Source organism: Heptranchias perlo, chromosome 4, assembly GCF_035084215.1.
Source record: "Heptranchias perlo isolate sHepPer1 chromosome 4, sHepPer1.hap1, whole genome shotgun sequence".
NCBI classification, from domain to species: domain Eukaryota; kingdom Metazoa; phylum Chordata; class Chondrichthyes; order Hexanchiformes; family Hexanchidae; genus Heptranchias; species Heptranchias perlo.
The window spans coordinates 50,609,754-50,635,100 of NC_090328.1; the positions used below are offsets into that span (position 1 = coordinate 50,609,754).

A 25,347-nucleotide genomic window follows, 5' to 3' on the forward strand; every position below is an offset into this window, starting at 1 on the left:
TCCAGACCCACAGCAATGTGGTTGATTCTTAATTGCCCTCTGAAATGGCCTAGCAAGCCACTCAGTTGTAAAATCTCACTTTAAAAAAAAAAGTCACAATAAGAATAAAACCGGACTGACCACCCGGCATTGGACCACAAGGCACCGGACACGACAAAGGCAAACCAAGCCCAGTCGACCCTGCAAAGTACTCCTCACTAACATCTGAGGACTTGTGCCAAAATTGGGAGAACTGTCCCACAGACGAGTCAAGCAACAGCCTGACATAGCCATATTCACAGAATCATACCTTTCAGCCAACGTCCCAGACGCTTCCATCACCATCCCTGGGTATGTCCTGTCCCACCGCAGGACAGACCGACCAGAGGTGGTGGTACAGTCAGTCAGTGATATTTAGTCAGGAGGGAGTGGCCCTGGGAGTCCTCAACATTGACTCTGGACCCCATGAAATCTCATGGCATCAGGTCAAACATAGGCAAGAAAACCTCCTGCTGATTACCACCTACCGTCCTCCTCCATGTTGAACACCACTTGGAGGAAGCACTGAGGGTAGCAAGGGCACAGAATATACTCTGGGTGGGGGACTTCAATGTCCATCACCAAGAGTGGCTCGGTAGCACCACGACTGACCGAGCTGGCCGAGTCCTGAAGGACATAGCTGCCAGACTGGGCCTGCGGCAGGTGGTGAGCGAACCAACATGAGGGAAAAACCTACTTGACCTCGTCCTCACCAATCTACCTGTCACAAATGCATCTGTCCATGACAGTATTGGTAGGAGTGACCACCGCACAGTCCTCGTGGAGACGAAGTCCCCTTTTCGCACTGAGGACACCATCCAACGTGTTGTGTGGCACTACCACCATGCTAAATGGGATAGATTCAGAACAGATCTAGCAGCTCAAGACTGGTCATCCATGAGGTGCTGTAGGCCATCAGCAGCAGCAGAATTGTATTCCAGCACAATCTGTAACCTCATGGCCCGGCATATTCCAAACCCTACCTTCACCAACAAGCCAGGGGATCAACCCTGGTTCAATGAGGAGTGTAGAAGAGCATGCCAGGTGCAGCACCAGGCGTACCGAAAAATGAGGTGCCAACCTGTTGAAGCAACAACTCAGGACTACATGCATGCTAAACAGCGGAAGCAACATGCTATTGACAGAGCTAAGCGATTCCACAACCAACGGATCAGATCAAAGCTCTGCAGTCCTGCCACATCCAGTCGTGAATGGTGGTGGACAATTAAACACCTAACGGGAGGAGGAGGCTCTGCAAACATCCTCATCTCAATGATGGCAGAGTCCAGCACGTGAGGGCAAAAGACAAGGCTGAAGCGTTTGCAACCATCTTCAGCCAGAAGTGCCGAGTGGATGATCCATCTCAGCCTCCCCCCGATATCCCCACCATCACAGAAGCCAGTCTTCAGCCAATTCGATTCGCTCCACGTGATATCAAGAAATGGCTGAGTGCACTGGATACAGCAAAGACTATGGACCCCGACAACATCCCAACTGTAGTGCTGAAGACTTGTGCTCCAGAACTAGCTGCGCCTCTAGCCAAGCTGTTCCAATACAGCTACAATGCTGGCATCTCCCCGACAATGTGGAAAATTGCCCAGGTATGTCCTGTCCACAAAAAGCAGGACAAATCTAATTCGGCCAATTACCTCCCCATCAGTCTACACTCAATCATCAGCACAGAGATGGAAAGTGTCGTTGAAAGTGCTATCAAGCGGCACTTACCAATAACCCGCTCACCGATGCTCAGTTTGGATTCCGCCAGGACCAATCGGCTCCAGACCTCATTACAGCCTTGGTCCAAACATGGACAAAAGAGCTGAATTCCAGAGGTGAGGTGAGAGTGACTGCCCTTGACATCAAGGCAGTATTTGACCAAGTGTAGCACCAAGGAGCCCTAGTAAAATTGAAGCCAATAGGAATCAGGGGGAAAACTCTCCAGTGGCTGGAGTCATACCTTGCAAAAAGGAAGATGGTCGTGGTTGTTGGAGGCCAATCATCTCAGCCCCAGGACATTGCTGCAGGAGTTCCTCAGGGCAGTGTCCTAGGCCCAACCATCTTCAGCTGCTTCATCAATGACCTTCCCTCCATCATAAGGTCAGAAATGGGGATGTCCGCTGATGATTGCACAGTGTTCAGTTCCATTCGTCACCCCTCAAATAATGAAGCAGTCCGAGCCCGCATACAGCAAGACCTGGACAACATCCAGCTTGGGCTGATAAGTGGCAAGTAACATTCGCGCCAGACAAGTGCCACGCAATGACCACCTCCCCTTGACATTCGACGGTATTACCATCGCTGAATCCCCCACCATCAACATTCTGGGAGTCACCATTGACCAGAAACTTAACTGGACCAGCCATATAAATATTGTGGCTACAAGAGCAGGTCAGAGGCCCACGTCCCATGAACGAATAAAAAAAAAATAATGCTTGGGATGGAAACCATCAGGTCCTGGAGATTTGTCTGTCTTAAGTCTCATTATTTTCTCCGTTACTATTTTTAAAAGTTCATTAAATCCAGTAAGTTCCTCCTTGATTTACTTTTAGTTTCCCTTGTACCACTGGTATTTTGCCCCATTCCTCTACTGTGAAGATGAATGCAACATACTAATTTAACAAGTCTGTCATTTCCTTATTGTCGATTACAATAACTCCTTCGTCTATCTTTAATGGGCCCACATTTCCCTTGGCCACTCTCCTGTTCATATATTTATAAAAACTTTTACTCTTATCCTTGATATCTATTTCAAGTTTTTTTTAAATATTTCCCTTTTGCAGCTCTTAATGCTTTCTTTGCATCCCTTTGTTGCTTTTTATAGCTCTCCCAGACTGCTTGATTTCCCGTTCAGGTGGATGTAAAAAAATCTTTTGGCATTTTTCAAACAAGAGCAGGGGAGTTCACACTGTATCCTAACCAACATTTATGCCTAAATCAACATCCCTAAAACCGATTAACTGCTATTTGCAAGGCCTTTCCATGTGTGAATTGGCTGCCACATTTGCCTACAAAAGAACAAGTGAGTACACGCAGTGAAGCGTTTTGGGATATCCTGATGACATGAAATGTGCTATATAAATACAAGTTTTTTTTCTTTAGTTAATAACATCTTATCCTAGTTGGAATATATATCAACCAAGGCAGCAAAATTCCACCTGGTAGCTAGCTTAAGACCTTTTATTTCAACACCGAGCTGAAAAGGAAAGCAATTTTCACAATTGCTGGGTAACAGCATTGCATTTATTTCTTTAACACTAATCCTATAACCATTCTTTATTTGCCTTTTTTCTCCTTTTGTTAATTGTAACTTTTCTCATTCCATGCAGTAGCTCTTGATTGGCAAGAAATAGGTGATGCATTATTTTTTACTCATATGCGTAGATTACCTTTAAAGCGGTAAAGAAAAAATGTGCTTTTATATGACCCAGTGAATAGAGCTGCTATCGATTCATTCACCTCGTTAATTGATAACTTTGCAGATTCGCTAAACAAGTGCTATTGATTTTTTGCACTATGGATGTGTGACACCTTTTGAATATATTAGAAAGGTTATGTAACAAATGAGCTACAATATTGGAAAAGTGGAGTTAGTGTTTACATGGAAGTTCAGAAATAACTCATGACTGCAATTTGCAGCGCACCCAATGCCATGTCAGCAAATGGACCAACCCTTGTTTTTACAGTTAACTGAATCATCATTTTCTAATGACTCTCAAGGGAATACTTTTTTTCCATTCAGTTAACATCTTTTACACAAGTCATAGGGTATCAAATAACTAGAGGCTTTACAATTATATCATTATGTTTGGTTGATACAATTTGTAACGGTAACTTTCCAATCTGTTTAACTTTCGGAAAATCAAAACCACCTTATTCAGCTCCCATCAGAAACTTTGTACCCTTACCACCAACTCCATACTCCAGCTACTCAGGTTAAAGCAGACCCAGTGCCTTGGTTGACAGCTGAGCTTCAAACCCCATAACCCATCCATCACGAGGATCACTTATGTCCACCTCTGCACCATTACTATTGCCAAGACCCTCATCAATGTTTTTGTTACCTCTAACCTTGATTTCTCCAACGCCCTCCTTACAATTTTCAGAAGGCTTTTGATAAGGTCCCACACAAGAGGTTGGTGTGCAAAATTAAAGCACATGGGATTGGGGGGAATATACTGGCATGGATTGAGAATTGGTTGACAGACAGGAAACAGAGTAGGAATAAACGGGTCTTTTTCCGGGTGGCAAGCAGTGACTAGTGGAGTACCACAGGGATCAGTGCTTAGGCCCCAGCTATTCACAATATATATCAATGAGTTGGGTGAGGGAACTAAATGTATATTTCCAAGTTTGCTGACGACACAAAACTAGGTGGGATTGTGAGTTGTGAGGAGAATGCAAAGAGGCTTCAAGACGATTTAGACAAGTTGAGTGAGTGGGCAAATACATTGTTGATGCAGTGTAATGTGGATAAATGTGAAGTTATCCACTTCGGAAGGAAAAACAAAAAGGCAGATTATTATCTGAATGGTGATCGATTGGGAAAAGGGGAGGTGCAACGAGACCTAGGTGTCCTTGTACACCAGTCGCTGAAAGCGAGCATTCAGGTGCAGCAAGCAGTTAGGAAGGCGAATGGTATGTTGGCCTTCATTGCAAGCGGATTTGAATACAGGAGCAGGGATTTTTTTTTTAGTCGTTCACGGGATGTGGGCGTTGCTGGCGAGGCCAGCATTTATTGCCCATCCCTAATTGCCCTCGAAGGTGGTGGTGAGCCGCCGCCTTGAACCGCTGCAGTCCGTGTGGTGACGGTTCTCCCACAGTGCTGTTAGGAAGGGAGTTCCAGGATTTTGACCCAGCGACAATGAAGGAACGGCGATATACTTCCAAGTCGGGATGGTGTGTGACTTGGAGGGGAAGGTGCAGGTGGTGTTGTTCCCATGTGCCTGCTGCTCTTGTCCTTCGAGATGGTAGAGGTCGCGGGTTTGGGAGGTGCTGTCGAAGAAGCCTTGGCAAGTTGCTGCAGTGCATCCTGTGGATGGTACACACTGCAGCCACAGTGCGCCGGTGGTGAAGGGAGTGAATGTTTCGGGTGGTGGATGGGGTGCCTATCAAGCGGGCTGCTTTATCTTGGATGGTGTCGAGCTTCTTGAGTGTTGTTGGAGCTGCACTCATCCAAGCAAGTGGAGAGTATTCCATCACACTCCTGACTTGTGCCTTGTAGATGGTGGAAAGGCTTTGGGGAGTCAGGAGGTGAGTCACTCGCTGCAGAATACCCAGCCTCTGACCTGCTCTTGTAGCCACAGTATTTGTGTGGCTGGTCCAGTTAAGTTTCTGGTCAATGGTGACCCCCAGGATGTTGATGGTGGGGGATTCGGCGATGGTAATGCCGTTGAATGTCAAGGTGAGGTGGTTAGACTCTCTTGTTGGAGATGGTCATTGCCTGGCACTTATCTGTCGTGAATGTTACTTGCCACTTATCAGCCCAAGCCTGGATGTTGTCCAGGTCTTGCTGCATGCGGCTCGGACTGCTTCATTATTTGAGGGGTTGCGAATGGAACTGAACACTGTTCAGTCATCAGCGAACATCCCCATTTCTGATCTTATGATGGAGGGAAGGTCATTGACGAAGCAGCTGAAGATGGTTGGACCTAGGACACTGCCCTGAGGAACTCCTGCAGCAATGTCCTGGGGCTGAGATGATTGGCCTCCAACAACCACTACCATCTTCCTTTGTGCCAGGTATGACTCCAGCCATTGGAGAGTTTTCCCCCTGATTCCCATTGACTTCAATTTTACTAGGGCTCCTTGGTGCCACACTCGGTCAAATGCTGCCTTGATGTCAAGGGCAGTCACTCTCGCCTCACCCCTGGAATTCAGCTCTTTTGTCCATGTTTGGTCCAAGGCTGTAATGAGGCCTGGAGCCGAGTGGTCCTGGCGGAACCCAAACTGAGCATCGGTGAGCAGGTTATTGGTGAGTAAGTGCTGTTTGATAGCACTGTCGACGACACCTTCCATCACTTTGCTGCTGATTGAGAGTAGACTGATGGGGCGGTAATTGGCCGGATTGGATTTGTCCTGCTTTTTGTGGACAGGACAGGACATACCTGGGCAATTTTCCACATTGTCAGGTAGATGCCAGTGTTGTAGCTGTACTGGAACAGCTTGGCTAGAGGCGCAGCTAGTTCTGGAGCACAAGTCTTCAGCACTACAGCTGGGATGTTGTCGGGGCCCATAGCCTTTGCTGTATCCAGTGCACTCAGCCGTTTCTTGATATCACGTGGAGTGAATCGAATTGGCCGAAGACTGGCTTCCGTGATGGTGGGGATATCGGGAGGAGGCCGAGATGGATCATCCACTCGGCACTTCTGGCTGAAGATGGTTGCAAACGCTTCAGCCTTGTCTTTTGCACTCTCGTGCTGGACTCCGCCATCATTGAGGATGGGGATGTTTGCAGAGCCTCCTCCTCCCGTTAGTTGTTTAATTGTCCACCACCATTCACGACTGGATGTGGCAGGACTGCAGAGCTTTGATCTGATCTGTTGGTTGTGGAATCGCTTAGCTCTGTCAATAGCATGTTGCTTCCGCTGTTTAGCATGCATGTAGTCCTGAGTTGTAGCTTCACCAGGTTGGCACCTCATTTTTAGGTACGCCTGGTGCTGCTCCTGGCATGCTCTTCTACACTCCTCATTGAACCAGGGTTGATCCCCTGGCTTGTTACTAATGGTAGAGTGAGGAATATGCCAGGCCATGAGGTTACAGATTGTGCTGGAATACAATTCTGCTGCTGCTGATGGCCCACAGCGCCTCATGGATGCCCAGTTTTGAGCTGTTAGATCTGTTCTGAATCTATCCCATTTAGCACAGTGGTAGTGCCACACAACACGTTTGGTGTCCTCAGTGCGAAGATGGGACTTCATCTCCACGAGGACTGTGTGGTGGTCACTCCTACCAATACTGTCATGGACAGATGCATTTGCGACAGGTCGATTGGTGAGGACGAGGTCAAGTAAGTTTTTCCCTCGTGTTGGTTCGCTCACCACCTGCCGCAGGCCCAGTCTGGCAGCTATGTCCTTCAGGACTCGGCCAGCTCGGTCAGTCGTGGTGCTACCGAGCCACTCTTGGTGATGGACATTGAAGTCCCCCACCCAGAGTACATTCTGTGCTCTTGCTATCCTCAGTGCTTCCTCCAAGTGGTGCTCAACATGGAGGAGGACTGATTCATCAACTGAGGGAGGACGGTAGGTGGTAATCAGCAGGAGGTTTCCTTGCCCATGTTTGACCTGATGCCATGAGATTTCATGGGGTCCAGAGGCAATGTTGAGGACTCCCAGGGCCACTCCCTCCTGACTGTATATCACTGTGACAGGACATACCCAGGGATGGTGATGGAAGAGTCTGGGACATTAGCTGAAAGGTATGTGAGTATGGCTGTGTCAGGCTGTTGCTTGACTCGTCTGTGGGACAGCTCTCCCAATTTTGGCACAAGTCCCCAGATGTTGGTAAGGAGGACCTTGCAGGGTCGACTGGGCTTGGTTTGCCGTTGTCGTGTCCGATGCCGGGTGGTCCGTACGGTTTTATTCTTATTATGACTTTTCGTAGCGAGATTTTACAACTGAGTGGCTTGCTTGGCCATTTCAGAAGGCAATTAAGAATCAACCACATTGCTGTGCGTCTGGAGTCACATTTAGGCCAGACCGGGTAAGGATGGCAGGTTTCCTTCCCTAAAGGACATTAGTGAACCAGATGGGTTTTTACGACAATCCGGTAGTTTCATGGCCATCATTACTGATACTAGTATTTTAATTCCAGATTTTTAATTTAATTAATTGAATTTTAATTCGCCAGCTACCGTGGCGGGATTTGAACTCATGTCCAGTAACATAACCACTATGCTACCGTACCCGTGGGATGGCTTACTGCAGTTGTACAGGGCCTTGGTGAGCCCACATCTGGAGTATTGTGTGCAGTTTTGGTCTCCTTATCTGAGGAAGGATGTCCTTGCTATGGAGGGAGTGCAACGAAGGTTTACCAGACTGATTCCTGGGATGGCAGGACTGACATATGAGAAGAGATTGGGTCGACGAGAGTTTAGAAGAATGAGAGGTGATCTCATCGAAACATATAAAATTCTAACAGGACTAGACAGACTCGATCCAGGGAGGATGTTCCCGATGGCTGGGGAGTCCAGAACCATTGGTCACAATCTCAGGATACAGGGTATGCCATTTAGAACCAAGATGAGGAGAAATTTCTTCACTCAGAGGGTGATGAACCTGTGGAATTCTCTACCACAGAAGTCATTAAATATATTGAAGAAGGAGATAGATATATTTCTTAATGCTAAAGGGATGAAGGGATATGGGGAAAAAGCGGGAACAGGGTACTGAGTTAGATGATCAGCCATGATCATTTTGAATGGCGGAGCATGCCCGAAGGGCCGAATGACCTACTCTTGCCCCTATTTTCTATGTTTCTAGCATCCTACATAAGAACATAAGAAATAGGAGCAGGAGTAGGCTAATCGGCCCCTCGAGCCTGCTCCGCCATTCATTAAGATCATGGCTGATCTGATCCCAACCTCAAATCTAAATTCATGTCCAATTTCCTGCCCGCTCCCCGTAACCCCTAATTCCCTTCACTTCTGGGAAACTGTCTATTTCTGTTTTAAATTTATTTAATGATGTAGCTTCCACAGCTTCCTGGGGCAGCAAATTCCACAGACCTACCACCCTCTGAGTGAAGAAGTTTCTCCTCATCTCAGTTTTGAAAGAGCAGCCCCTTATTCTAAGATTATGCCTCCTAGTTCTAGTTTCACCCATCCTTGGGAACATCCTTACCGCATTCACCCGATCAAGCCCCTTCACAATCTTATATGTTTCAATAAGATCGCCTCTCATTCTTCTGAACTCCAATGAGTAGAGTCCCAATCTATTCAACCTCTCCTCATATGTCCACCCCCTCATCCCCGGGATTAACCGAGTGAACCTTCTTTGTACTGCCTCGAGAGCAAGTATGTCTTTTCTTAAATATGGAGACCAAAACTGTATGCAGTATTCCAGGTGCGGTCTCACCAATACCTTATATAACTGCAGCAATACCTCCCTGTTTTTATATTCTATCCCCCTAGCAATAAAAGCCAACATTCTGTTGGCCTTCTTGATCACCTGCTGCACCTGCATACTAACTTTTTGATTTTCTTGCACCAGTACCCCCAGATCCCTTTGTACTGCAGTACTTTCCAGTCTCTCGCCATTAAGATAATAACTTGCTCTCCGATTTTTTTTCCTGCCATAGTGCATAACCTCACATTTTCCAATATTGTATTGCATCTTCCAAATCTCCGCCCACTCACCCAGCCTGTCTATATCCCCTTGTAGGTTTTTTATGTCCTCCTCACTCTCTACTTTCCCTCCCATCTTTGTATCATCTGCAAACTTTGATATGTTGCACTCGGTCCCCTCCTCCAAATCGTTAATATAGATTGTAAAGAGTTGGGGACCCAGCACCGACCCCTGCGGAACACCACTGGCTACAAGTTGCCAGTCCGAGAATGTACCATTTATCCCAACTCTCTGCTTCCTGTTAGATAACCAATCCTCCACCCATGCCAGAATATTACCCCCAATCCAGTGATTCTTTATCTTGAGCAATAATCTTTTATGTGGCACCTTGTCGAATGCCTTCTGGAAGTCCATATACACTACGTCCACTGGTTCCCCTTTATCCACCCTGTACGTTATATCCTCAAAGAACTCAAGCAAATTTGTCAGACATGACTTCCCCTTCGTAAAGCCATGCTGACTTTGTCTTATTAAATTATGTTTATCCAAATGTTCTGCTACTGTCTCCTTAATAATAGACTCCAAAATTTTACCCACCACAGATGTTAAGCTAACTGGTCTATAATTTCCAGCCTTCTGCCTACTACCCTTTTTAAATAAGGGTGTTACATTAGCAGTTTTCCAATCTGCCGGGACCTTTGCCGAGTCCAGAGAATTTTGGAAAATTATTACCAAAGCATCCACAATCCCGACTGCCACTTCCCTCAAGACCCTAGGATGTAAGCCATCAGGTCCAGGGGATTTATCCGCCTTGAGTCCCATTAATTTACTGAGTACCAATTCCTTAGTGATTTTAATCGTATTTAGCTCCTCCTCCCCCCCCCCCCCAGAGCCCCCTGTTTGTCCAGTGTTGGGATATTCTTAGTGTCCTCTATCGTAAAGACTGAAACAAAATATTTGTTCAGCATTTTTGCCATCTCCATGTTTCCCACCATTAATTTCCCGGTCTCATCCTCTAAAGGACCTACATTTGCCTTAGCCACCCTTTTTCTTTTTATATAACTGTAGAAACTCTTGCTATCTGTTTTTATATTTTTTGCTAATTTATTTTCATAATCTATCTTCCCTTTCTTAATCAATCCTTTCGTTACTTTTTGCTGTCTTTTGAAGACTTCCCAATCTTCTATCCTCCCACTAAGTTTGGCTACCTTATATGTCCTTGTTTTTAGCGGATACTATCCTTAATTTCTTTACTTAGCCACGGATGGCTGTCATTTCTTTTACACCCTTTTTTCCTCAGTGGAATATATATTTTTTGAAAGTTGTAAAATAACTCCTTCAATGAACACCACTGCTCATGTACCGTCTTACCCTTTAATCTATTTTCCCAGTCCACTTTAATCAATTCCGCTCTCATACCATCATAGTCTCCTTTATTCAAGCTCAGTACGCTTGTTTGAGAACCAACCTTCTCACCCTCTAATTGGATATGGAATGTAACCATGTTATGGTCACTCATTCCAAGGGGATCCTTAACTAGGACATTATTAATTAATCCTGGCTCATTACACAGGACCAGGTCCAAGGTTGCTTGCCCCCTTGTTGGTTCAGTGACATACTGCTCAAGAAATCCATCCCTAATACACTCAATAAACTCTTCCTCAAGGCTACCCTGCCCAATTTGATTTGTCCAGTTAATATAATAGTTAAAATCCCCTATAATTCTCGCTGTTCCCTTATTACATGCCCCGACTATTTCCTGATTAATACTTCTTCCAGCAGAGTTGCAATTATTAGGAGGCCTATATGCTATGCCCACGAGCGTTTTTTGCTCCTTATTATTCCTTATCTCTACCCAAACTGTTTCATTATCCTGATCCTTTGTCCCAATATCTTTTCTCTGTATTAGTGATTCCTTCCCTTATTAACATAGCCACCCCATCTCCCCTTCCTTCCTGCCTGTCCTTCCTGATTGTTAAATACCCTGGCATATTTAATTCCCAGTCGTTGTCACCCTGCAGCCATGTTTCTGTCATGGCCAAAAGATCGTACCCATACGTCGTTATTTGTGCCGTTAACTCGTCCATTTTGTTACGAATGCTACGTGCATTCAGATAAAGAACTTTCAAATATGTTTTGTGACACTTAGTTCCTGCTTTTTCCTTTTTTAACACTTTACCTTTTACTCCATACCCTCTGTCCCTTCCTGACACGCTTTCCTCTGTGTCCCTGCTCAGGTTCCCAACCCCCTGCCACAGCTTTGATGCTGGGTTAATCGCCTTATGCCTTCTAGTTTTTATTTTATCTGTCGTGCCTAAAGTACGCTTTCTTTCCGCTGCTCTACGCTTTTCCCTTTCACTTGTTCTTGAACAACTGTTTGTACTATTTGTATTGTAGATTTCCCCTGGGTCTTCCCCTCTCTTGCTGCTCTCAACTTTATTCCCTTCTGACTCCCCGCTCAGGTTCCCATCCCCCTGCCACTCTAGTTTAAACCTTCCCCAACGGCACTAGCAAACACCCCCGCGAGGACATTTGTCCCGGTCCTGCTCGGGTGTAACCCGTTACGCTTGTACAGGTCCCACCTTCCCCAGAACCGGTCCCAATGTCCCAGGAATCTAAATCCCTCCCTCCTACACCATCCCTGCAGCCACACATTCATCCTGTCTATTCTCCTGTTCCTATACTCACTAGCACGTGGCACCGGTAGTAATCCTGAGATCACTACCTTTGAAGTCCTGCTTTTTAATTTATCTCCTAACTCCTTTATTTCACCTTGCAGGACCTCATCCCTTTTTTTTTTTACCTATGTCGTTGGTACCAATATGGACCACGACTACTGGCTGTTCACCCTCCCCCTCCAGAATGCACTGCAGCCGCTCCGTGACATCCTTGACCCCAGCACCAGGGAGGCAACATACCATCCTGGAGTCACGTTTGCGTTCGCAGAAACACCTATCTGTTCCCCTTATAATTGAATCCCCTATCACTATAGCCCTGCCACTCTTCTTCCTCCCCTCCTGTGCAGCAGAGCCACCCGTGGTGCCCTGAACCTTGCTCTTGCTGCTTTCCCCTGATAAGCCATCTCCCCCAACAGTATCCAAAGCAGAATATCTGTTTGAGAGGGAGATGGCCCCAGTGGACTCCTGCTCTACCTGCCTAGTCCTTTTACTCTGCCTGGCGGTCACCCATTTCCTTTTTGCCTGCGTATTCTTTACCTGCGGTGTGACCACCTCACTGAACGTGCTATCCACGATAGTCTCAGCATCGCGGATGCTCCACAGTGAATCCACCCGCAGCTCCAGCTCCGAAAGACGGTTAGCCAGTAGCTGCAGCTGGACACACTTCCTGCACACATGGTCGCCAGGGACACTGGTAGTGTCCATGACTTCCCACATAGTGCAGGAGGAGCATATCACGGGTGCGAGCTGTGCTGCCATGACTTGCCTTAGACTCCTGGACTCTCTTCCCGCTCTAGGCCTCCCCTTTTATACTCTGCTCACCTCTCGGACTCTCCTGCCTCACCTGTGATGTCGCACAGTAGTTGTCTCTTGGTGCAGGTCTGCTGCTGCTTTTATTCCCCAATCTCAGTCTTCTACGCTCAGGTCCACTGCTGCTCTGCGGGAAAAGTTAGGAAAAAGCAAGGCAAAGCAGCACATCCTTCCCCCACTTCACCGAACTCCCACACTTACCAAACTCTCAGCACACTGTGTATCCTGAGGTACACCCTTCACAAACTCCAACTTGTCTAAAATTCTTCTGTCTTGCATGATGCTTTGCTCACTCAACACTTCGCACCGACCTTCATTGGCTCTCTGTCCCCCAAAGAATCCAACTTAAAATCCCTGTTTTCATCTAGATGTCCCTCACCTTCCCCACCCTATCATATACAACCTTTTCTAGCATTGTGCCTCATTCGACATTCTTTAATCCTTTAAGCTCTGGCCATTTTTTATTCATTCATGGGATGTGGACATCTCTGGCAAGGCCAACATTTATTGCCCATCCCTAATTGCCCTTGAGAAGGTGGTGGTGAGCCGCCGCCTTGGACCGCTGCACTCCGTGTGGTGAAGGTTCTCCCACAGTGCTGTTAGGAAGGGAGTTTCAGGATTTTGACCCAGCGACAATGAAGGAACGGCGATATATTTCCAAGTCGGGATGGTGTGTGACTTGGAGGGGAATGTGCAGGTGGTGTTGTTCCCATGTGCCTGCTGCCCTGGTCCTTCGAGGTCGATGTGGAGATGCTGGTGATAGACTGGGGTGGACAAATGTAAGGAATCTTACAACACCAGGTTATAGTCCAACTGTTTTGTTTGAAAATCACAAGCTTTCGGAGGCTTTCTCCTTCATCAGTGCTCACCTGATGAAGGAGAAAGCCTCCGAAAGCTTGTGATTTTCAAATAAAACAGTTGGACTACACCCTGGTGTTGTAAGATTCCTTACATAGATTAATAGACCAGGATGACACATGAAACTACTTTGAGAAATTATTTTGAGCAATTTCACTGGTTGGCTTTGTGGTGCTTGGTGGTTGTCCATCGGCAGGTTTTTGCTGCATTCATTCATAGGTTTTTGCTGCTTGACAGTTGTTCATTGGTAGGTTTCCTGCCTGTTCAGTCATATTTGAGGCAATCTGCATCGTTTCATTGCGAATAGTTTGTGATTTGTTGCTTTTTTTAATAAATTCTATTTTAAGTCATTCAATTACAGGTGACGGGAACATTTTGCCCTGTCTGAGACTTTGAAGTGCAATGTACAATTTCCCAAATATCACAGGTAGGCACTGGATACAAGGTTTCTAATTGTATAGATATTTCAGATAAAAACGTGCCAACTTCGAAGCTTCTGAACAGAATTTTTTTTTAACTATTTACACTGATCATATGCCTTCTGTTATTTATATGGACTTCCAGAAGGCATTTGATAAGATCCCACATAAGAGACTGTTAGCTAAGATAGAAGCCCATGGAATCGAGGGAAAAGTACGGACTTGGTTTGGAAGTTGGCTGAGTGAAAGGCGACAGAGTGTAGGGATAATGAGTAGGTACTCACGTTGGCAGGATGTGACTAGTGGAGTCCCGCAGGGATCTATCTTGGGGCCTCAATTATTCACAATATTTATTAACGACTTAGATGAAGGCATAGAAAGTCTCATATCTAAGTTTACCGATTACACAAAGATTGGTGGCATTGTAGGCAGTGTAGATGAAAACATAAAATTACAAAGGGATATTGATAGATTAGGTGAATGGGCAAAACTGTGGCAAATGGAATTCAATGTAGACAAATGTGAGATCATCCACTTTGGATCAAAAACAGGGTACTTTCTGAATGGTAAAAAGTTTAAAAACAGTGGATGTCCAAAGGGACTTAGCGGTTCAGGTACATAGATCATTGAAGTGTCATGAACAAGTGCAGAAAATAATCAATAAGGCTAATGGAATGCTGGCCTTTATATCTAGAGGACTAGAGTACAAGGGGGCAGAAGTTATGCTGCAGCTATACAAAACCTTGGTTAGACCGCACCTGGAGTTCTGTGAGCAGTTCTGGTCACCGCACGTTCGGAAGGACATATTGGCCTTGGAGGGAGTGCAGCGTAGGTTTACTAGAATGATACCCGGACTTCAAGGGTTAAGTTACGAGGAGAGATTACACAAATTGGGGTTGTATTCTCTAGAGTTTCGAAGGTTAAGGGGTGATCTGATCGAAGTTTATAAGTTATTAAGGGGAACAGATAGGGTGGATAGAGAGACACTATTTCCGCTGGTTGGGGATTTTAGGAGTAGGGGGCACAGTCTAAAAATTAGAGCCAGACCTTTCAGGAGCGAGATTAGAAAACATTTCTACACACAAAGGGTTGTAGAAGTTTGGAACTCTCTTCCGCAAACGGCAATTGCTAAATTTAAATCTGAGATAGATAGCTTTTTGGCAATCAAAGGTATTAAGGGATATGGGCCAAAGGCAGGTATATGGAGTTAGATCACAGATCAGCCATGATCTTATCAAATGGCGGAGCAGGCATGAGGGGCTGAATGGCCTACTCCTGTTCCTATGTTCCTATACTTCAATTGATACAGTACTTTTGACTTATCTGCTTTTCCTTCTTTCTGCTTGGATCATAGCGCTGTTTTGCTCAAAACAGAAAAATTGCAGCAGTTTTAGAACGTATATTGCAGTATCTCCAAAGGTGTAGTGAGCATTTAAAAATGCATGACTTAACCATTGACAGGTAACATGTATTTTTTTTGAAGAAGTGACCAATTGGTTTGATAAAAGGAATGCGGTAGATGTAGTGTATATGGATTTTTAGTAAATATTTGATAAGGTATTTTACAAGACACCTTTTAGAAAAATGTAGGCATGTAGTACACGAGGAAATGTCGCTGCATGGAGACAGTTATTTGGTGGACAGGAAACAGAGTTAAGAGTAAATGGGTGGTGTTCGGATTAAAGACTGGTTTGACGTGGTGCACCCCAGGAACCAGTGCTGAGTCTGCTTTCATTCCTGGTTTATATAGATGCATGGGTACAGGGAGCAGAATCTTGAAATTTTGCAAATACAGAATTAAAGGGTTTAGCTAACAGCGAGGAGGGATTTTAGCCTTCAAGAAGACATCGGCAAGCTAGCCTGCTCCTGTTCCTATGTTTCTAATGGGTACATCCACATAACTGGTTTAATGTCTCATCCAATAGATGGCAACTCTGACAATGTAGCATTTCCTCAGTATTGCACTAAAAAATATCAGCCTAAATTATGTACTAAAGTCCTGCAGTAGGACTTGAACCCGCATCCTTCTGCTGCAAAGGTAAGTGCTGCCACTAAGACACGGTGGTACTAATTTTAGGTCAGAAATTTAAAATACTTCAGAAAGATTATTTCGTCTGGTTGGAGAGTGCGTATTGAAGGGATCATCAAATTAAAATCATCGTTGAGTGAGGAGAGATTTAGAGAAGTTTCTGCACACACAAGGTTGTTGGAGAATGGAATGCTTTGCCACAAGGAGTGGTTGAGCCTGAGACCATTGCATCTTTTAAGAATAATTGGTTAAAAACGTAAGCAGAGGAAGATACAGGACAATGGTGAGGTAGCAGGGCAATGGATCGCTCTAGCAAAGAGCCCCAGAACAGACATTGTGGGCAGAAGACCTCCTTTTGTGCTGTAAATTCTATTGTTCTGTTTCTAATGGAAATAATGTGACCATTTTCTTTATAGAGCTATTAAAAATCTTATGTCTGTGCCCACTTCCTGTCTGCAAAACTGTGCTTCCGGTTGTCACGTTTTCACTTTTGTGCTAACTTTTTCCATTAGAAATTCCTATTTCCACATTTATAATCAAACACTGATGTAAATTTATCACTCTGTGCATTCTGGCCACTGGGTTCCCATAATTTTCTAAAAATCCTTCCTGAATTTTCTATCAGCTGACATTTATTTCCTCGGCAACTGAAATTGCTAATGTCACTCTCATATCAAATGTGGTTGATGCTTAACTGCTCCCTGAAGTGGCCTAATGAGTCACTCAGTTGTATGAAACTCAGGGCAACTAGGGAAGGACAATAAATGCTCTCCTTACCAGCGATGCCCACATCACGAGAATCAAAAAAAAAGACAAAAATGGAGCGAAAGGCAGTTTCTTCTCATTCTAATTTGATTTTTTTTAATATATAAAAAAAACTGAATTTTGAAAGCGAACAGTTTCTTTCAGGGAAACATATAGGAGGGTAGGGTGGGAGGGGCAAGGGGAAATGGAAACTGGTTCATGATGAGAGGCGTTTGGCTTCTTACCACATGCCCTTGGAGTGGTGGCAGTAGATGGAGGGCTAAGGGTGAGATGAGTGACAGGTCCAAAGTGGAGGGGAGGATAAAGTAGTTGAGCAGGTAGTTTGATGGGGAAAGAGGAGGGGCCATGATGGGAATGACCATCATGACTCCTCCCGATGTGGTAAGAAGGGAGAATGAGTAGAAGAAGTGGGGGGGTGACGTGATGGGAGCGATTTGGTGGGGGGAAGCACGAGTGATATGGGGAGAAGAGAGCCACTGAGGGCTACATTTCCCCTGCCATCCCACCATAACACAGCCTGCTGCTGTTGTTGGCTCCTTTCTGTGCAGCACCATACCTACAACCTTCCACCCAAAGGGAAACGAAAAGACATGGAAACAGGAGAGCGAGAGAGAAAGAAAGAAAACATGAAGACAGGCTAGAGAGAGAGACCATATTCTGACCCACTGTATGCAACACCATGAGAGATTGACTAGTGTGTGAGAGAGGCCTGGGAGTGAGAAATATGGAAGTTAACAACTATCACTTGCAGCAAAATGCATGAGGGCCAACACAAGATAATATATTGAGCTTAATGTACCTCCTACCTGGTCCACAAACGGGGTTAGAGCAAGGAATGCACTACTACAAGTGAAGTCAACCACTGCACATAAGAAGCAATTAGATAAACGTTTGAAGAGGAAAAATATTAACGGGTATGGGGGAAGGACAGGGAATGGGTTAAGGAGGTCACTCCAGCATGGAGCTGGCACCAGCACAGGCCGATTGGCTGCCTTGTATGCTGAAGATTCTATGAACAGAATCCTCTCTTCTGTTCACTCTGCTCATGTTTGTATGGATACCTATATAACACTGTAGTCTGACATTTATCTTCTTGGGTTTACAGAAGTTACTCAATAATTGATTAATCAGAAATTACAGTTGATGTCGAAAATCTCAAAATTAATTATAAAACTTTGTGTTTATACAGAACATGTTGATATTAAATGCAGCCTTAATTATGGTTGCCAGCTATTTCAAGAAATACTGTTGGCCTTTCCTTGAGTATGTGTCTGAAAAGTAAGTCCTGTTTTTAAGAAAAAAGCAACCACAAAGTGGCTGCCCTGCCAATAGTGAGCCCACCCTATTCTATTTTTCTGATGCTAGGTGCTGAATTGTGAGGTATCTCTGCCTAGCATTGGCACGTTTACTCACTCATTTTGCAATGGAAAAGAGGGGGTTCTGGGAGCCATGGCTTGGCAAAGTTAAGCTTCAGGAGAAGAAGGTAAGGAAACAGAAAATTTGAGACTACAATTGACTTTAGTTGAAGGATCAATTTATGCAATGCAAAGCTGATGAGCATTCAGGTGTTATTTTGTCCTTTGGCACTTCCCACCCCCTTCCCAAGTATAAATATATTTCAGAAGAATTATACTGATGGGTTCTGGTCCTGGCTTTTATCAGTCGTTCACTGCGCTGTAATTAATAAAACCAGATTTTTCATGCCTACATAGTCACATTCACAGAGTGGAAAGACAGTAAGTCTTAGGTTTTATTGCCTGCTCAATGATGTGGAGTTCAATGGCTGAATCCATGGGAAGTTGTTAAAGCAATTAAAGGCTTCTGTCTCACAGTGCATGATGTGGTTGCCATAGCTGCTCCTGCAGCAAAGTCGGCGGTGATGATGTCAGTGAGAATGTAGGTCTGATGCACAGCGTCCACACTACAATGACTCACTCATTTCAAAGGAGCACACAGTCCCACGGCAATCCCTCCATCACACTTAGGTGCTTCTTGTCTTTGAAGAGAATGCAGGCTTTTCATAGTGTAAGTGCTTTATGCCTAGTTCCCTTCATGGATTTTTAAAAATATATATTTTTTATACATTGTAATCCACTATTACATTTGGAGATGTACATTAAAAGAAATTAAGTATTGTCTTCATTGAGCATTATAACCTAGAGACCTTATAACTGGTGAAAAAGAGTTGTTATTTAGGACGGCAGGCGTTTATCCTTTTGTTTGCACAGCAGACACAGGCTGATCTGTTTAGTCTGGTGCAAATTTATTGTGACCGCGGTTCCCGTACTGATGTTCCACGGCTGCAGTGATAGCTGGAGGCTCCTGTTTGGTTTTTTAAAATAGACTGGTGAGTATCTGGTGAATTTGTGCTTCTATAAGGCTTCTTTAAGGTTAATTAAAGTCTAGTATTCTACATCTGTAGGATTTCCTGCGACCAATGCAATAATGCCACAGTATAGAAAAGATTAAAATAAGTCAACAAATCAATAAAAATTGTGCTCAACTACAAGAACAGGTTGCTGTTCAATTATTAAATGGAGCACTGGGTTGTTGGGGAGAATCAGATTTTTTTTAAAAGACAGCATTGTAGTGCATGCTGCAATTTGTAGTATACAGATTTTTATCCTCTTCTGTCTTCCAAAAGGATTTTTCAACACAGCATCTTTCAATAATTTCTCTGTTAGGTTGAATTTATGGAGTATTTTTTCCCCATTAGAAATTACTTTTTTCATTTAATTGTGGACATATACTAAGAATTTAAAAGTATTCTGCTGTTGGATTTGAATACAGATTTTATGCCAGCTATATTATCGTCATAAAACAAACCGTTAAGGTGATTTTTTGCGAAAGTTAAACTGTTAGCATTGGAATGGCGAACAAAAGTACTTACGGTACCTAATGGTAAAAAATAAACTTGCCCACTTATAGAGTGCCGTTTGCTTTGGATCCAGCGTTATCATTTTGGAATTTAGCCAGCATAGAAAGTTTTGATGTGTGCTTTCTCCCTGCTGCCTGGCAAAGTTTCCAAACTAATATGTTGACCAGGGAAAAGTGCATTATGTTCACTACCTCATTGGCACATCTAGGCAGAGTAGCATAGAAGCCAGCAGGGCTGTCCATTTGTGAGTGCCATGCTTTCCTCAAAGAAAATCCCTCTGCAGATAGGATTACACTTTTTCCCTGGCCTGTTCATATCAGAATTATGTAGGATTAATTCTGTAGTATTAGTTTATATACTCCAAAAGTGAGAAGGCGACATTTAACAGTTTGTCACATATAATTGTTATGATTTGTGAATGCATTCTAGTGCTGATTCCGATTGCAGTGCTACACACTCATCGGATGTAGGGAGCTTCTTTTGCAGGCATTTTGCAAACAGCCTTCAAATACTGGTATGCTTATGCGGCACACTAATATATAGAATTTTTATTTGCTATATATTATATATTGAAGTCAGTGGCTTTTGTCAGCTACTGGTCCTGGCAGCAAGCTGAGTTCTGAATATAGCCCCTGCAGGTTGCAATCAATGTCTTTATAAAAGACATTTTGTAAGCTTTTTCTTCATAAATTGTACATTTTTCTGAAATAATGAGACTGTTTTCAATGAACGCTTAATGTGATGGGAAATTTAAAAATAAATTGTCAAGTATTCAGTGCTGCACCTCCTCATCTTTATTGCCAAAGGAACTGAATATAATTTTGTAATTATATACAACACTGAAAACATTTCTATTCATATTTCCTGTTTGTACATTAGAAGATGAAAAATATTTTACAGGTGGAGGGAAAAACCCATTTCTGAAGCTGATCTCTTGTGAAATCATGAACATCTGGAAAATCAGTAGCAGCAGAAACCATCTTCAATTTTAAACAGATCTTTAACTTCTGTCTCTCTGGAAAATGAGATGTGTTCCAATTTTTTCTCTAGCTTTCCTGAAAGTACGAAGTCTAGCTGGGGCATAGCCTTCTGTTTTACAGTTGGTGATGTGGTTGCCATAGTTGCACTTGCAACCCATGTGTGGGCGTTGGAAGATGATACAGCACTTTCTAGCAAGGGTCACTTGATATCAATTAGGAGCAGAAACCCTTAATGATTAGTTCCAATATTCTTCCCGCCGCCCCCACCCCCCCCCAAACATGTCGAATGGTGTCTAATTTTGTGCACTAGAAATAAATAAGTTGTGGTTCTGACATGGCTAGTGGCTAGCTTCTTACATGAATCTCAAAAAAGAACATTAATTTAAAGAAAACTACCTCTATGTCAAGTGTACTGTGTTGAATGCATTGCACTAAACTTGTGTACAAGTGTTGTGATCATGTTGCGTTGATTTCTACTTTGATGATCTTTGGCATGGAATGTTCATGTGAATGAACATTTTTATATTGGTTTTCAGATTATAATGAGCTATTTCATTGAAATTATGTTGTATGGTATTCTAAGCTTTCTTTAGTTTGTGAAAAGGGTATGCATCGTTAATTCTGATAAAGTACCACTTTTTGCACATAGTGTTGTTAACATTCTTTGATTCTAACAATCCGTTCCATTGATTTTAAGATCTTGCACAAGTTCAACATTACCTCCTTGCTTCTCTTTCTGTGCCTCTAGATACAACGCCAGGGATTCTGTTTTCCTTTTGTATGGTGTCATCTACCTGTATTGCCACCTATTGATGAGCTGTCTATCTGCATACCATGGTCCCTATATTCATAAAGGTCCATTTTAAAATCTTAGCATTTAAGATGTATTTTCCTTCCCTGTTCTTTCACAATGTATTTGGATACAGCGGTGTAGTCAACAAGACCGTAACAAATACTCTGCAAGAACCTTTAACCTTTGTTAAGGGAAGGTAGTGTCTGAGTAACTTGATTAAGTCTTTTGAGGAGGTAACAAGGTGGGTCAATGAGGGTAGCAAGTTTGATGTAGTCTACGTGGATTTTAGCAAGGCTTTTGACGAGGTCCGACAAGGCAGACTGGTCAAAAAAGTAAAAGCCCATGGGATCTAAGGGAAAGTGGCAAGTTGGATCCAAAATTGGCTCAGTGGTAGGAAGCAAAGGGTAATGGTCGACGGGTGTTTTTGTGACTGGAAGGCTGTTTCCAGAGGGGTCCTGCAGGGCTCTGTACTAGGTCCCTTGCATTTTGTGGTGTATATCAATGATTTAGACTTAAATGTCGGGGGTATGATTAAGAAGTTTGCAGATGATACTAAAATTGGCTGTGTGGTTGATAGTGAGGAGGAAAGCTGTACACTGCAGGAAGATATCAATGGACTGGTCAGGCGGGCAGAAAAGTGGCAAATGGAATTCAAAGCGGACAACTGTGAGGTAATGCATTTGGGGGGGGGGCAAACAAGGCAAGGGAATACACAATAAATGGTAGGATACTGAGAAGTGTAGAGGAACAGAAGGACCTTGGAGTGCATGTCCACAGATCTCTGAAGGTAGCAGGACAAGTAGATAAGGTGGTTAAGAAGACATTAGCCGAGGCACAGGATATAAGAGCAGGGAGTTTATGCTAGAATTGTATAAAACACTAGTTAGGCCACAGCTAGAGTACTGTGTACAGTCCTGGTCACCACATTACAGGAAAGATGTGATTGCGGTAGAGAGGGTACAGAGGAGATTTATTAGGATGTTGCCAGAACTGGAGAATTTTAGCTATGAGAAAAAATTGGATAGGCTGGGGTTGTTTTCTTTGGAACAGAGGAGGCTGAGAGGAGATTTAATTGAGGTGTACAAAATTATGAGGGGCCTAGATGGAATGGATAGAAAGGACCTATTTCCCTTAGCAGAAAGGTCAATAACCAGGGGGCATAGATTTTAAAGTAATTGGAAGGATTAGAGGGGAGTTGAGAATTTTTTTCATCCGGGGGTGGCGGGGAGGGTGTCTGGAACTCACTACCTGAAAGGGTGGTAGAGGCAGAAAGCCTCATCGCATTTAAAAAGTACTTGGATAGGCACTTGAAATGCCATAACCTACAAGGCTATGGACCAAGAAATGGAAAGTGAATTTAGGCTGGATATGATGTGGAGATGCCGGTGATGGACTGGGGTTGACAATTGTAAACAATTTTACAACACCAAGTTATAGTCCAACAATTTTATTTTAAAATCCACAAGCTTTCGGAGGCTTCCTCCTTCCTCAGGTGAATGTGGAAATGAAATCCTCGAACCTATCGCATTTATAAATCACAGAACAATGCCTGGTGATTACAGATAGTCTTTTCAACTGCCCGTTGCCAAGGCAACCATAGTGTTCAGACAGATAGGTGTTACCTACAGGGCCACCGAATATACAAACGGCCAGAACTAAAAAAACAGATGATGTGGAGATGCCAATTAAAAAAACGGAGCGAGAGAGGCAGAAACATAGAAACATCCGGAAGGAAAAGACAGCAATTGACCCGTTATATTAAAAACAGATAACATTTGTTCGCTGGTGGGGTAACGTGTAGCGTGACATGAACCCAAGATCCCGGTTGAGGCCGTCCTCATGGGTGCGGAACTTGGCTATCAATTTCTGCTCGACGATTTTGCGTTGTCGAGTGTCTCGAAGGCCGCCTTGGAGTACGCTTACCCGAAGGTCGGTGGCTGAATGTCCTTGACTGCTGAAGTGTTCCCCGACTGGGTGTCCACCACGCAACAATCGCCAGACAGGAGGGTTCCCTCCCAGTCGGGGAACACTGAGGAAGGAGGAAGCCTCCGAAAGCTTGTGGATTTTAAAATAAAATTGTTGGACTAAAACTTGGTGTTGTAAAATTGTTTACAATTAGGCTGGATAGGTCTTTTTTGGCCGGCACAGACATGATGGGCCGAATGGCCTCCTTCTGTGCCATAAATTTCTATGATTCTAACCTCAAGTTTCGGATTAGCAGCACACTTGTACTTTTGGGTGGGTGGAGTAATAGCTTTATGTCATCTTTATTTCAAAATATTTTCAATTTCTTTTTGGTTTGTACTACAATATTTCTTTTAAAGCATCATTCTCCATTCAGTAAAATCTACTGTAAATCTTTTTTTTTCAAATTGTATTGTTCAGATTATTTTCTCTTCTGTCCCACCCTGGTTTAATAAGTGTAATTTTGCACTTTTAAGAAAAAAAATGTAATTTTTTAAAAAAAGCTAATTTAAAGAAAACTTTAATCCAAGATCAGGCAGTTTTGGGCTCCCCAGTGTTATTGGGGCTAAGCACAAAAAATTGAAGCATCTTGACCCAAACCTAAGCTCTACTTCCAGTGGAAAGGTGCTGACCACTAGCTTCCACCATCAAGTACGATGAAGTAAGAGAATGACTTATATAAATCTAAAAGCACCACTGTTTACTGCTGATGTATCCACATAGACCTTCATGGTGTTTCTGTTGTATGACAGTATGTTACAGCATGTGTATTGGTCTCATATTTTTAATCAGTTTATGATGGAATTTCAGTTTTGGTTAAAACCACAAAGAAATAAAAGAATCTTATGTATCACTTAAAATGTATTCTATGAGCATTAATGCTTTCTGTAGGCTAGAATTATTTATATCCATTGCTCTTTTTGGCAGAAACAAACATACTTGCCTGGTTTTATGTAACTTTTTTTTGCTTGTGTAACTATGAAACTGTTTTGTGGGACATCTACCCTTTTTACTGTTGTCTTCAGCTGCACCCTGCCATGTGATCTAATAGACAAAAAATAAATAATTCATGTGTAAAATTAGATTAGCAAATTAACGGTTTCAGAGGTTATTGAACTGCTTCTGGAAATTTAAATTTTATTATGTCATAACCAATTTTGAATGAAAGTAACATTTTACTAGTAGATGGTCATGCAGATAATTTGATGCACAGCTGGATGGTTTCAAAGCTCTCAATCAGTGGTCTCAGAGAAATCTCTAGTTTAGGCTGTTGGCTTGAATTTACATAATGGCATCTCATTTTGAAAGGAAGCAAAATTTTGAAGATTAAATGTTTTAAACTTAGTGCTTATTTGAAACCTATTACATTCGCAGGAAAGTTAAATGCTGCAAATCTGGATAGTCTTGAACAAGATTTTGTTGGAAGTTGTGCATAAAATTTGATCAAACACAGTCGCAAATAAATGAGATTTGCCAATGGGGCATTGGCTCAAAAGTGTAAAGTACTTACTTTGCTGACAAGGGAGCAAAGTTATTTATGTTTCGGATTGCATCTTTTATATGTAAAGTTGGCTTTAGCTTGTGTACAAGTTTTAGAGCACTCCAAAAACACTTTAGTTTCATTTGCAGGTCATAGTCATAATGATAGGAAATATCAAGGTTAAATGTTTGTATTCTGAGTTGTTCAAATTATTGAACTGCTTGTTTTTGGAAGAGGTGCAGAATAACCTAAATCACTTTAAAAAAAAATCTGACACAAAAGATTTGTAGTCAAACTAATTGTGAAACTTTTTAACTTTTATGTTGAAAGTTTTTAAGATCAAATAATTGTTGATTTTTCAACATTAAAATGATTGTATCAAGACCTCTGGAG

General features: G+C 43.3%; 1 protein-coding gene across 4 annotated transcripts in view; it reads left to right on the plus strand.

The window, feature by feature from the left end:
• pam (peptidylglycine alpha-amidating monooxygenase) overlaps window positions 1-25,347 on the plus strand; it is a 276,130-nt gene that overhangs the window by 21,979 nt on the left and 228,804 nt on the right. Inside the window, exon 1 of one of the 4 annotated variants that reach the window (XM_067982911.1) lies at window positions 14,007-14,072. The exons of 2 other annotated variants lie outside the window; for them this stretch is intronic. The gene's annotated coding sequence lies outside the window, so the exon portion shown is untranslated. Of the gene's footprint in view, window positions 1-14,006; window positions 14,073-18,257; window positions 18,342-25,347 lie in introns of those variants that run through there. One more of the 4 variants, XM_067982912.1, reaches the window with a different exon arrangement.